Source organism: Apis dorsata, unplaced genomic scaffold (assembly GCF_000469605.1).
Source record: "Apis dorsata unplaced genomic scaffold, Apis dorsata 1.3 scaffold_989, whole genome shotgun sequence".
Taxonomy (NCBI): Eukaryota; Metazoa; Arthropoda; class Insecta; order Hymenoptera; family Apidae; genus Apis; species Apis dorsata.
This window is the reverse complement of record NW_006264092.1, coordinates 112,183-124,017: the sequence shown is the minus strand read 5'-3', so window position 1 is coordinate 124,017 and position 11,835 is coordinate 112,183. Positions and strand designations below refer to the sequence as shown.

The 11,835-nt window shown below is 25.9% G+C and overlaps 1 protein-coding gene across 1 annotated transcript in view; it reads right to left on the bottom strand.

Annotated features, from left to right (window-relative positions):
• Positions 1–10,484, bottom strand: part of LOC102674806 (protein GDAP2 homolog) — a 53,674-nt gene extending 43,190 nt beyond the window's left edge. Inside the window, exon 1 of the mRNA XM_006624076.2 lies at positions 10,142–10,484. The gene's annotated coding sequence lies outside the window, so the exon portion shown is untranslated. The remainder of the gene's footprint in view (positions 1–10,141) is intronic.
• Between the last annotated feature and the right edge of the window lie 1,351 nt (positions 10,485–11,835).

Sequence of the window (11,835 nt, the reverse complement as noted above, 5' to 3'; positions counted from 1 at the left end):
TATATATATATATATATATAATGTAATAATATTTTTTCATCAAAAAATTTATTAATCAGTAAAAAAGTACCAGTAAAATTTATTATTCAGTAAGGTAACGTCCTTTTTTTGTTAATGTTGAAAATGTTCAATCAAAATATAATATCACTTCAGTTATATCAAATTTTCAAATCTAATCCAAATTATTAATCATTCATTAGCCATTACAAAAATGATTTGAAATTCAATCTCTCCAGAATTTTTTAAACGAAATATTTCTCGTATAAAAAGAAAGAAAAAAAACGAATCAAACCACCGCCCACAAAATTTCCCGAATTCTCTCTCGAAAATCGTAATGGTGAGCGATGGACCTGGTGTCGAGAGATATCGATTCTCTGTCAGTGACAGTGTCGATTCTCGCGATGCCACTGTTCGAACAATAACCGATAGTTGTCGCGTATAATAACGGACTCTGTGTGTGTGCGCGCGTGAGAGAGAAAGAGAGACAGAGAGGGACAGAGGAAGAAGAGAGGAGGAGAGATACACGCATGACCTGAATTACGAAATCGTGGCCGAGCAACGGGGAATCGAATGCATCTTTTTATTCCGTGCGTTCCGTTGCGTTCGATACACTCGGCTCGTTTAAATAACTAATGGCCGGTGAAGGGTGGAAATCGGTGCGCGCTTCCGTCCGGATATGCGATACGACGGATATACGGCACGCGAACCCTCGTCGTGAGAAATACGATCGAAAAGATGGAAACGCGGCTGAACTGCGACGTTCGAATTCGCGTGCAAAGACAAGACGCATTCGATAATCGAATCGATTATCGATATTTTAATGGACTAGATATTTTTTTTTTATCGAAAGTTATTATTTAAGGTACGTAAAAATATTATTTGTAATAAGTTGCAATAATAACAATAAATTTTATTATTAAGATATCGTTAATGGACTAGAATTCATATTTTTTTTTTATCAGTTATTGTTTAAGGTACGTAAAAATATTATTTGTAACAAGTTGCAATAATAATAATAAATAGACTTTATTGTATAAAATTTATAGTGTAGTTTATTTGAGACATTTATATTAGTTACGATATTTTGAATATTTTGAAAAAATCAACGAAATATCGTTTATCCATGGATAATTATTAATCTTTAATGAAAAATTTGAATAAGAAAACGTGGGAATTCTAATTATTTTTGTCTTATTGATACAAATATTATATGAAAATGTTTTAATAATCTTTATCGGATAGTTTTATTTTGTTATAAATATGGCATACACATTAGAAATTTGATTTACTTGAAATGCACTTATTCGGTAACTTTTATATGGAATAATGTATAAGGAGATTATAAAAATACAAATAACAAGACGATCGAGTTTTACTAATTGAATTGAGTTTATTATACTCGGCTCAGAGTGCTTTTTTATGAATATTACTAATTTTCTTTTTCCTCGATGCATTTTCGAGGAAAAATTACATTGTTTGTAAAAAGAGATACTGTTATGGTCTGTTGATGCTATATGATGACAATTGTTCAATAATACTCGATTACCAATACACTAAATTCATTAAAATTATAAACAAATTTTAAGTTGAAGTTGCAAAAAAAAATGATTTCAATGATTTTTAAATATTAGTTACAAAAGACAAGATTTGGAATAATTAATTTTCGAGATATTTACAAGAAAAGAATAATTTTTTACATAGAATTTTATCTATTATCGCATCCATGACAACGTATGCCACTGCCACTTATCTTTTGTTAATATAAACATATCGCGATACAACTAACACGTATAACGAGTAAACTCATTAGAAAGTTATTTCCTTATTCTGATAAACTTGAAATATCTCCAATTCATAGTTTAAGCATTCCACAGAATTCGTTATATTGTTAATATTTATTCATAGAGAAAGCTTAAACAAAAATAAAATGTAAAAAAATTCTCTAATAAATTATATAAATTCTCTAATAAATTTATATAAATTATAATTGTATGGAATATACTTCCTAGAATTCTTATTACAAATATATATTCATTATGAACTTTTAAAATTGGTATACAATTGGAATACTTGCATTTTCTTTGAGAATAATTATCCATATGAATTTTATTTTAAAAAAATTTATTCTTGGCATGTTCTAATATATATTTTAAAATAAAAAAATTTTTTAAAATTTAATTAAACACAGAAATAATTTAAAAGTCATTTGATCATTTACACTTAAATACAGTAAAAAATTTGAAACATTGGAATTAAATTTATCAAAATGATTTTCAAATTTTTCTATTATAAATATGCAATTTCTTTAAAAATATACAAACAAAAATTAATTTCTAATGTTGATTCGATTCTTTGTCTTTTGATATGATTGGAAAATCTATGTAAGTATTCGAGCAACTTAATCGTTTATTAGATATTCGATAGTCTTAAATGAATTTAAAGTAATAAGAGAATTAGATATTAAAAATATTTAAGAAAGATTTCTTAGAATTCTTATTCTATTCTAATTCTATTTCTTAGAATTTTTTTAAGTGAAGGATCAGATATGTCTATTGAATTTTTCTCAGCCCATAAATAATCAATTACAAGAGATAATGTTGCAACGTAATAGGTATAGTAATTCTTGGATAGTGCATGAATACGTATTGACTACGGAAAACATATTCAATATTCAAGTAAATAGATATATGGAAAAAATCGTTGTAGAGAATATTTCACGTAATTTTATCGAAAAAATCATATATTTTTGCTGCGTTTAAAATTATATAAAATCCTTTTAGATGCACATAACAATTAATAACAATCTTTGCTTAGTAACAGACAAAACATAACAGCTTTAATAATAAATCTATAAAAATGTCTATTTCAAGAATGTTAAAAATCATACACAGAAAACAAAATTTATTATTGCAACTTGTTAAATTTATTATTCAAGTGATTATTACGTCAATTATGAAAATAGAAAAAAAAAATTAAATATTTTTTTTATCTCATTAAACTCTTCTAACATATTAAAATTATCATTATTTCCATGAATGGATGTAATTTTAAAACACTCTTGTATATAATAAAAACAATGTTTTTTTTTATTTTTAAAATCTGATTACCTCATTGACAAAAGAATTAAATTTATAAAAGTGAAAATATTAAATTGAACGAAAATCAAGATGGCGAAATTTTGTAAACTCAAATAAAATTTAATCAAAACTTAATAAATTTTAAATATAATATAAAAACTAATAAATGAGACATAATTATAGCATGATTGTAACATAATTGACTTTTTCATTCGTAGTGGCAGAATATTATATTTAAATCAAATTTATGCAGAGAGTCAAAACAAACACAAAAGTCTGACGCAAATTTAAATTGTTTATAACTCAATAAATAAGCTTCAATGATATTTTTATACATCAATTTTTTTGTTTTGCTTTCAGAATTGATCCTTTCATGAATATATTAACATCCCATATAAAATATTACATTGTTTTTATATAATATGAAAATTCAGATGCATTTTTCATATTATTTATTTTTCTTTTTTTTATTTCAATTTCGTAATAAAGTTATATCACTTTTGTATCTTTTATATTTCATTAAGTATAAATGTGTCTTTTTTATTTAAAAAAAATAAAATTTATCCATAAATAAACAATTATTAAAATCAAAATATTTAAATATATTTACATTTCTTTAAAATTCTTTTAAAATCAAGTTCAAACAGGTGTTACAAATTGTTAAATTATATCAGAATAAATGAATAATCACAACGTTTCCAAATTATACACTATTTAATCCGACATAAAATATTTTCATAGACCACTGAATTGTCGAATGACATAGTTATATTTATACACTTATTCGGGCAACACAATGAAATTCGTTAATTAATGCAATATAAATTGATATGGTTTGAACGCGGCGACTGATAAAAAGGATCGATGTAAAGACGATGCGCTTCGTCGAAAACGCACGACCCAAATTATCAATGCATGACCCCTGTTAATGCGATAGATCGATTGGTACTGTCGGTTAATCCGCAGCATCTTGAGAATGAACCACAGACGTTTAGCTTGTCGCTAGGTTGGTTCATATCAGTAGTCTTTAATTATCTTCTCGTGAGAAGACTATCTAATTGGTCGATCAGATCGAATGAAGGTTTCTTGGTAACGATAGAAATGTTTTGCAAGAATTTATATTATCATAATTAATAAGCTAATTACGACTTGTGCAAGAATAATGAATTTCTCTTATCATCTATATAATCAAATGACTTTCTATTTTTATATTTGTGCAAGAAAATATCGTACAGATTTTCCTATATTTTTATAATTAAAGATTCGTGCTTTCGAATTTTTCGATCTTATTTCGATACAATCTTTGGCATAAAATTGGGATTTAACATTGGGACGAAAATCGTTGGAAGAAAATTTCATTTCTGAATTTCTCCAAAGCGATTTTTATTTTTGCTTAATTATAAACTTTTTAGATATTTAAATAGATGAAAGAGTGTATAATAAAGTAAACATTTTAGTAAATATTTCAGAATTTTTAAGAACATAATACAATGAAAAGAAAAAAAAAAGAAGAAGAAAAAAGAAAAAGAAAAAATGACCTAGATTGCCCAAGAAAATTATCAAAAATATATTTGCTTATGAAGGGTTAATTAAACAAAATTTTTTTAGCAATTTAACCACAATTAAACTGAAAAAAAATAATTGTATTTACATCTGATTAAATTTTTTACAAAAATAATTAAATTAAAAATAATAAAATATCTATTTTTAATTATACAAGTTTTTAAAAAATAATTTACCTTGAAAATTACAATATATAGAATACCACAAAGATTTTACATTATAGAATTTTCAAAGAGAAGTTTCTAATTAAACATTTTGGAGAAGGATAGTCCAATGAAGATTGAAAATGATTCAATTTATTTAGGATTTATCAACGAAGGATCTCAAAGAGTTTGTTTAAGCGGACAGTGCAAGGGTCAGAGGATTTAATTTATTCGGAAACTTTGTCGAGAAATTAGAGATTACTCTATGATGAAGTTGAACATAATCTTACGCGACATGCAGAAAGAAGCTTCGTTCGCTTCGAATTACCGTGAATTCGTCAAGATTTCCGTTTAAAGAATCAAAAGCAAATTCTACAAGCACGTTACTTTGTATATATTCCGACTCTTTTATACTTCGCGATATTACTTTATTATCATAAATATCATGGAAGGATATATTTTACGTAATTTATTAGACAAGTTTGTTTGCTCTTATTTTCCTTGTTCTTATGATTCAAACTTAGAATAGTGATATAAATTTTATTTTTAAACTTAAAAAATTTACTTCGTCAAGTTTTCAAATAATTCGAATCGAAAATTAATTCAACATCACATTACGCATTCATCTTTTTCTTACTTTGCTTAATATTCAAAATTGAAGTGTTATAAATTTTACTTTTAAATTACAAATTCTCAACTATGAATTTTAAAATAATGCTTTTACTTTTCATCTTTCTTTGTTTTTTGTATTTGCCTTTTTTATTCGACTATTACTCGAATTTTGAAATAACAATGGATATAAATTCTATTTCTTTATTTGTTTGTTTATTTATTTTTATCTCCTCTTTCATATTTAAAATCTGTGTAAAAAAAAATAGAAGACAACAAAGTAAATATACGCGATTAATTTTGTCACGTAACTTTTTCCACCATTGCGGAATTAGCAAATTTTATTTTTGAATACTAAATCTTTCTCGTCAAATTTCCAAACTAGCTTGAATCGAGTAACACTTTACATCGTCAAATTATCGACTACTTTCACGTAACATTTAAGCATATCGCTTTTCCTTTGAATGGCTTCAACGACAGAAATAGCTGGGATAGCTCTTTGGGATCTGGTTTTGCGACTTTTTTATCATCTGGTTCCGCGGCCGAAGCACAAAGTCCTAGGAATAATTTACGGTAAATTCACAAATCCGGAACCATGTAATTGAATGGTTCGATCTGCATCTTGTCATGCTCCGATTATCGCCCATTGTGCCTCGATTGATTCTCGGATATCGAGTTTCGCGATACGTCCACGCTTTTTTAACTCCTTCGCACGATCCCATTATGTATTGCGCGATAAATGACAGAGGTCATTTAACGATCAGATTACTAACTCGTGACGTGACTGCGTCGATCGGTTATCACTTTGAAACGCAAAAAAGTTATGTAAAGAGAGAGAGAAAAAAAAAAAGAAGGAAAATCGAGTTGATAATGTCGTTTGTTTTATCGAAGAGAAATTTTTTAACATCTTGAAAATGTAGAAAACTGTTGAATTATTGTTAGATCGAGGCATTGATATGGTATATTTTAAGAAAAAATAATTGACGCGATTAAATGGATAACAGACAAGACAGATATGTTTCCAATACAATTGAAAAATATTTAAAAAATATTCATCTGAGTATTTTTATTTTTTTAACAAAAATACTTCGGTATACATTTTATTTTATTTTCAAACAATTGTATAATTGTAGAATGAAATAATAGATAAATATTTATCAAAAGTAGGTCTTGTGTTTTCTTTTATCGATATGGCAGAGATATTTTCATATATTCAACAAAAATCAATCAATGTATATTATTATGTATATGTTTATTATAATCTTTTTATGAATTTGTTTTAAATGAAAAATTAAATAAAAGGAATAATTATTTAAAACTAAGTATTTATTTAATTCATTATTTAATTTTTTTGTGCAAGTGAAAAAAAAATTAAAAATTAATATTTTGTATCTTAAATTTTTATTTTTGTATCTTTTAAAATCTAAATAAAAAGTAAATTAAAATTATTAATGAAATTAATAATAGTTTTGACTTTAAGTAAATGCTGTATCAAGAAATTTTTATAATTTTATTAAATAATTATAGAATAAAAAAAAGTTCTATAATCTTTTATTTTATAAAGGGGAATTAAAATTTTTTAATCGTTATAATAATCGTAATAAGAAATTTCTGCTGTTTGAAATCAATTTGAAACTAATTAATCGGCAGATATTTTACATTCAAATGTAATCTTTAAATAATTAAATAATGAAATCAGTATCTATACATATTATCAACCTAAAGAATATCTAAAATTATCCTCTAAACATTTTATTCGAATATAAATTTTTGAAATAAATTTGTTATTTTTAATTATATAATGTTTATTTTTTCTATAAAATTAATTTCTATAATTTTAAATACATAACATTTATATCACATATTCTAAATATTTAGAAAGAAAGAGGAAAAAAGAACATTGAGATGAAATACTCAACATTTTTCACGAATTCTTTCAATTTTGCTGATTAAATTTTTCGAAGAATCGAAGATAATTATCCGATAGAATTTCATTTCTGCAATTTGGCTAAATATACTTGGTCTGTATTAATTACAGTATTTCCATTGCTTTGAGTATATTACAGACTATTGCGACTGCAATGTCGCCTTTTGTTCGATTCATAAAGAGAACGATACTGAATACACTCTTTGCCAGGCTCCATTGTAAGACTTTCTGGAAACCTTAATACAGAATGTGGTACGTCGAACTTCTGAAATGGAACAGAAAGGAGATTTCCAAGTTTACCTAAGCAAATGTTCAACTAATTGACCCGTTTACCATTATTTCTACATTCTATTTTTCCTTTGTTATCTCATGGGATGATCTAATGTTCCGTTCTTCTTTTTTTTTCCTTTTTTAAGTATTTTCATGTATTTTTGAAATAAAAAATTTTCAAGTTTAAATAAACGGTAATAAAATTTTTATCGTATTATAAAACTTTAAATTTTCTTCGTAAAACTTGATATTAAATTATTCAAGAAGTTTAAACTTAAGATCTATTCATTTTCGCATCTGAAAATTCTTGCTTTTTAAAATACTATTACTTGTAAAATACTAATGACGATTACGTAATCAATGCTGATTTTTCAATTAATTATACGATATAGAATAAAATTCAAAAAATATTTTACATATTCAATATACAGATATTTAGAAGAAATGTTTATTTCTATTTTCTCATATATTTTTAATATCAAAATAATTTTTGAGATTTATTTTTGAATTATAATATTTTGAAAAAATATTTGGAATACCTAATATCGTTTTTAATTTTAAAAAATTACTTATTTCATATATTTTGTTTCACTTCAATTGATCAGTTATACATCAAAGATTAATTATTTGTGTGTATATATATGTGAGACAATAAGTTTTAAATTAAAAATATTTAATTTATAATAATATATATATAATAAAAGAATCAATCTAAAAGTTATGACAGCAAATTCAAACGTGAAATTTGAACGAACTTTATTTGAAAATAATTTTAGAAGAAAATTTATAAAAATCTATGAAAAAATGTATTTCAAATGCAAACTCAATTTAAACAAATAAGATTTATGAAAATATTTATTGAAAATATATATTCGAATTGCACGAATTCGCAGTAGTTTATTCGAAGTAGATGTAAATTTGTTTAGTTTATTTAACATTTATGCAAAAATGATTGAAATTTCGATTTTAATATTTTAGATGAATGCTATAGAAATTCTACAAAGTTCTACGATGTAGAAGAAAGTTTTGCTTCTCCGAAAATCAATCGGAATTGACACATTTTCAGCGAAACAAACTTTTATTCCATCAAAATTTATTCATAAAATTCAATCGTGTTCTAAAATTGCAAATAGATGCAATAGATAATAATCAAATAATATTGAAAATCATGATATTAGATTAGATTCAAATTAAAGAATTTATTTCAAAATTAAATTAAATTATTCGAAATTTCAATTTCAAAATCACTCGTATGAATGATTTTTATTATTGCATCTTATTCATGATAAATTCAACACAACTTTATCATATATTTTCAATATAACTTAATAATGTAAGAAATTCTAATTTAAAATTTTAATTAGTAAATATCGAAAGTCGCGACCTTTCGTTTGAATACAATGAAATTTATTTTTAAATTACGTTTAAAGCTATTTAAAATTTCAATCTTTGAACTATCCATTTAAACCATATTTATCATATTTGCACTTTCAATAGACTTAACTTAATAATAATTCTATATATTACGTAATAAATGCACACACATAACTTGTAACTAACTTTCACTCGTATCAAAATCGAAAAATTATTCTACGATATCTTCGAAATCGATATTTTCGAAATTTCATTATTCTATTCTAATTCTTATTTCTTCGAATTTGTTGCTGCCTAATAGTAAAATTTTTCCACGTTTGACAGTTGATAATAAACACGTTTATACTCAAGGATCGGGAAGGAACACGTTGTAAACAGGTATCGATGCACAGCTGAGAGGGGAACGAGTGGATTGGCGCGAAGACAGCGAATACGAGACAGAGAATGCACGACAGGAATTATCGACGCGCGCGGCTCGAGTATACCGCTATACCAACTGTACGATCAAGGTCGCGAGCGAAGTTCTTCCGCTATATATGTTTAGGAAATCTAAGAGAAGACTGCTTAAAGACCGTTACTTTGATCCTTTCAAATCGTTAATTTCAACCATCAATTTGTCTCGATTAAATCTCGATTAATTCATTGATAAAAAAGAGACAAGCAAATCCATTGAATACTTTGAAACAGGTTAAAAAGATTGCTCTCTTCTTTATATTCGATCACCATTTATACAATCATTTTTTGGGAATCGAAACAAGAGGGATATGTGTATTTGAAAGATCTGTCAGGAAAGGACAGCATCGATAACGATCCGTGTCTCGAGCAGAGCGCCTCTATTAATCGAATTTCTATCAGTCTCCTGTCAAATATTCATCGGTCACTTGGAGCCGTCACACAATCTCGGAATCATTCGAGTTCGTGAATTTTCGAACGATAATAGAATAAAAAAAAAAAAATAGAAGAAATTTTGAAACGAAAAAGATTGATTGTTTGAAGGAGATATGAATATACAAATATACGTATTCATTGAGATGCGTAGAACTAAATGTTTGAATATACAACGGATAGGCACAGAAATTTTTCATTGAAATCCGTGAACGTGACAAGGATACAAGAGAAAGCGAGATAGAGAAACCGCGTGCTTAGTCGCGCCGACGCATCGTTTACAGCTCACTCACCTGCGAATCGTCCGCCTATCAGCGCGGCCAAAGTTGGACTAAAATGCAACTTCAGGTGCTCGACAGGTTCTCCGTGCGTTGGTGTCCCTATGTGCAAGTATCACCTCGATGCTGGTCCTTATTCTTCTCGTTTATCGTTGAACGTTCACTGTTTCTTTCTCGTAGAAACGTCACCTTCGTTTCCTCGTTGCTGAGCTGGTCTCGTGAACACAGCTCCGAGCGAAAACCCGCCAAGACGTTCGGGTATTTCGTCGCATTCGTGCACGAACAGTAACTGGCGGCCTTGTCATCGAAGCGATCAGTACGGCACCTGAGCGCGCGTGTACTCCAGAGAGCCGACTCCGGAATTGACCAATAAGAATACGTCGCGGTAGACGAAACGCATGCGCGTGTCATCTACAATATGGCGGCATTTTTCGAAAATTTCTTTTGTTGAACATACATGTGTATTGCGCGTTACAATAATTTTTCATTGTCACTTTATCGGTAAACTTAACTTTTGTTAATTTAATTTAATTATAACATATATATATATTAATTATTATTAATTTGTTTAAATTTTTCTTTTTCTATTTTAATAATTCGTTACATATTAGAAATATAATAATTTTAAAGAATATATTTAATATATATGATTTATATAATTTACAGCAATATGTGAATTAATCGAATAAAAAATGAATTTTATTAATCAGCATATTTATAATCAATAATAGTGATTTGCGTTTATAAAATAATTTGAGTTTATGAATTTAGATTTATAATTATTACATATATATATGCGCATAGAAAAAATCATAGATCTAATAATGTAATATATTTTTCTTATATAATTACGATATTTACACTTTTTAACTTTATTATCATTTTTTTGTCATTTTCATCCTTATCAATTCAGCATAGAAGAGATTACAACGCTACCAATGGTTAGAATTGAAACTAAAAATGAAATGGCGTCTTATGGTACTTCGTGTTCTGAAATACCAACCTTAAAGAAAAGAATCAAAGTGTTTCTTACGCCCTCTATGATTAACATAGGAATTAAATTTTTTTATTTTCCATTTATTATTTTAATTATTATTATTTTAAACAAATAAATAAATTATCTGTTTAATTATTAATCGAATGAATATAAATAAATATAAAATGAATATAATTTTTTGTTTTAATTATAAAAATTCAAAATTCCTAAATTAAAATTCAAAATAAAATAAATTATTCAAAAATTATAAATCAAAACTTATGCTGATTACTATAACTTTAGAATAAAATAAAAGAGAAAAGAGAAAAAATTATATATCTTTAAACTTTCAAAATATCATAATGTATCTTAATGTTTCCATTATATATATACGCATTATACATGTGATGAACTAATTGCTTTTTATTTTTACTTTTAATCTAGCATTACAGACAATGATTTATCTGATATTACAATACACTTTGGTTATTGATTATTTTGAAACTTTCTTTTTGATTGAAAAAAAATTGTATTATATTTTATTTATTATTAAATGAACATTTTATTTTCTTGAAATACTGATTTGAATATCAAAAATGAATATTTTTATATTTTTCTATACGCATATATATAAAAAAAAATATTGTTTATATATTTTTTTTCTTCTTTCTATCAAACATTTGTTTTCTAAACAATTTTCTTGAAATTTCAAATTAATTAATTTATTAAAAAT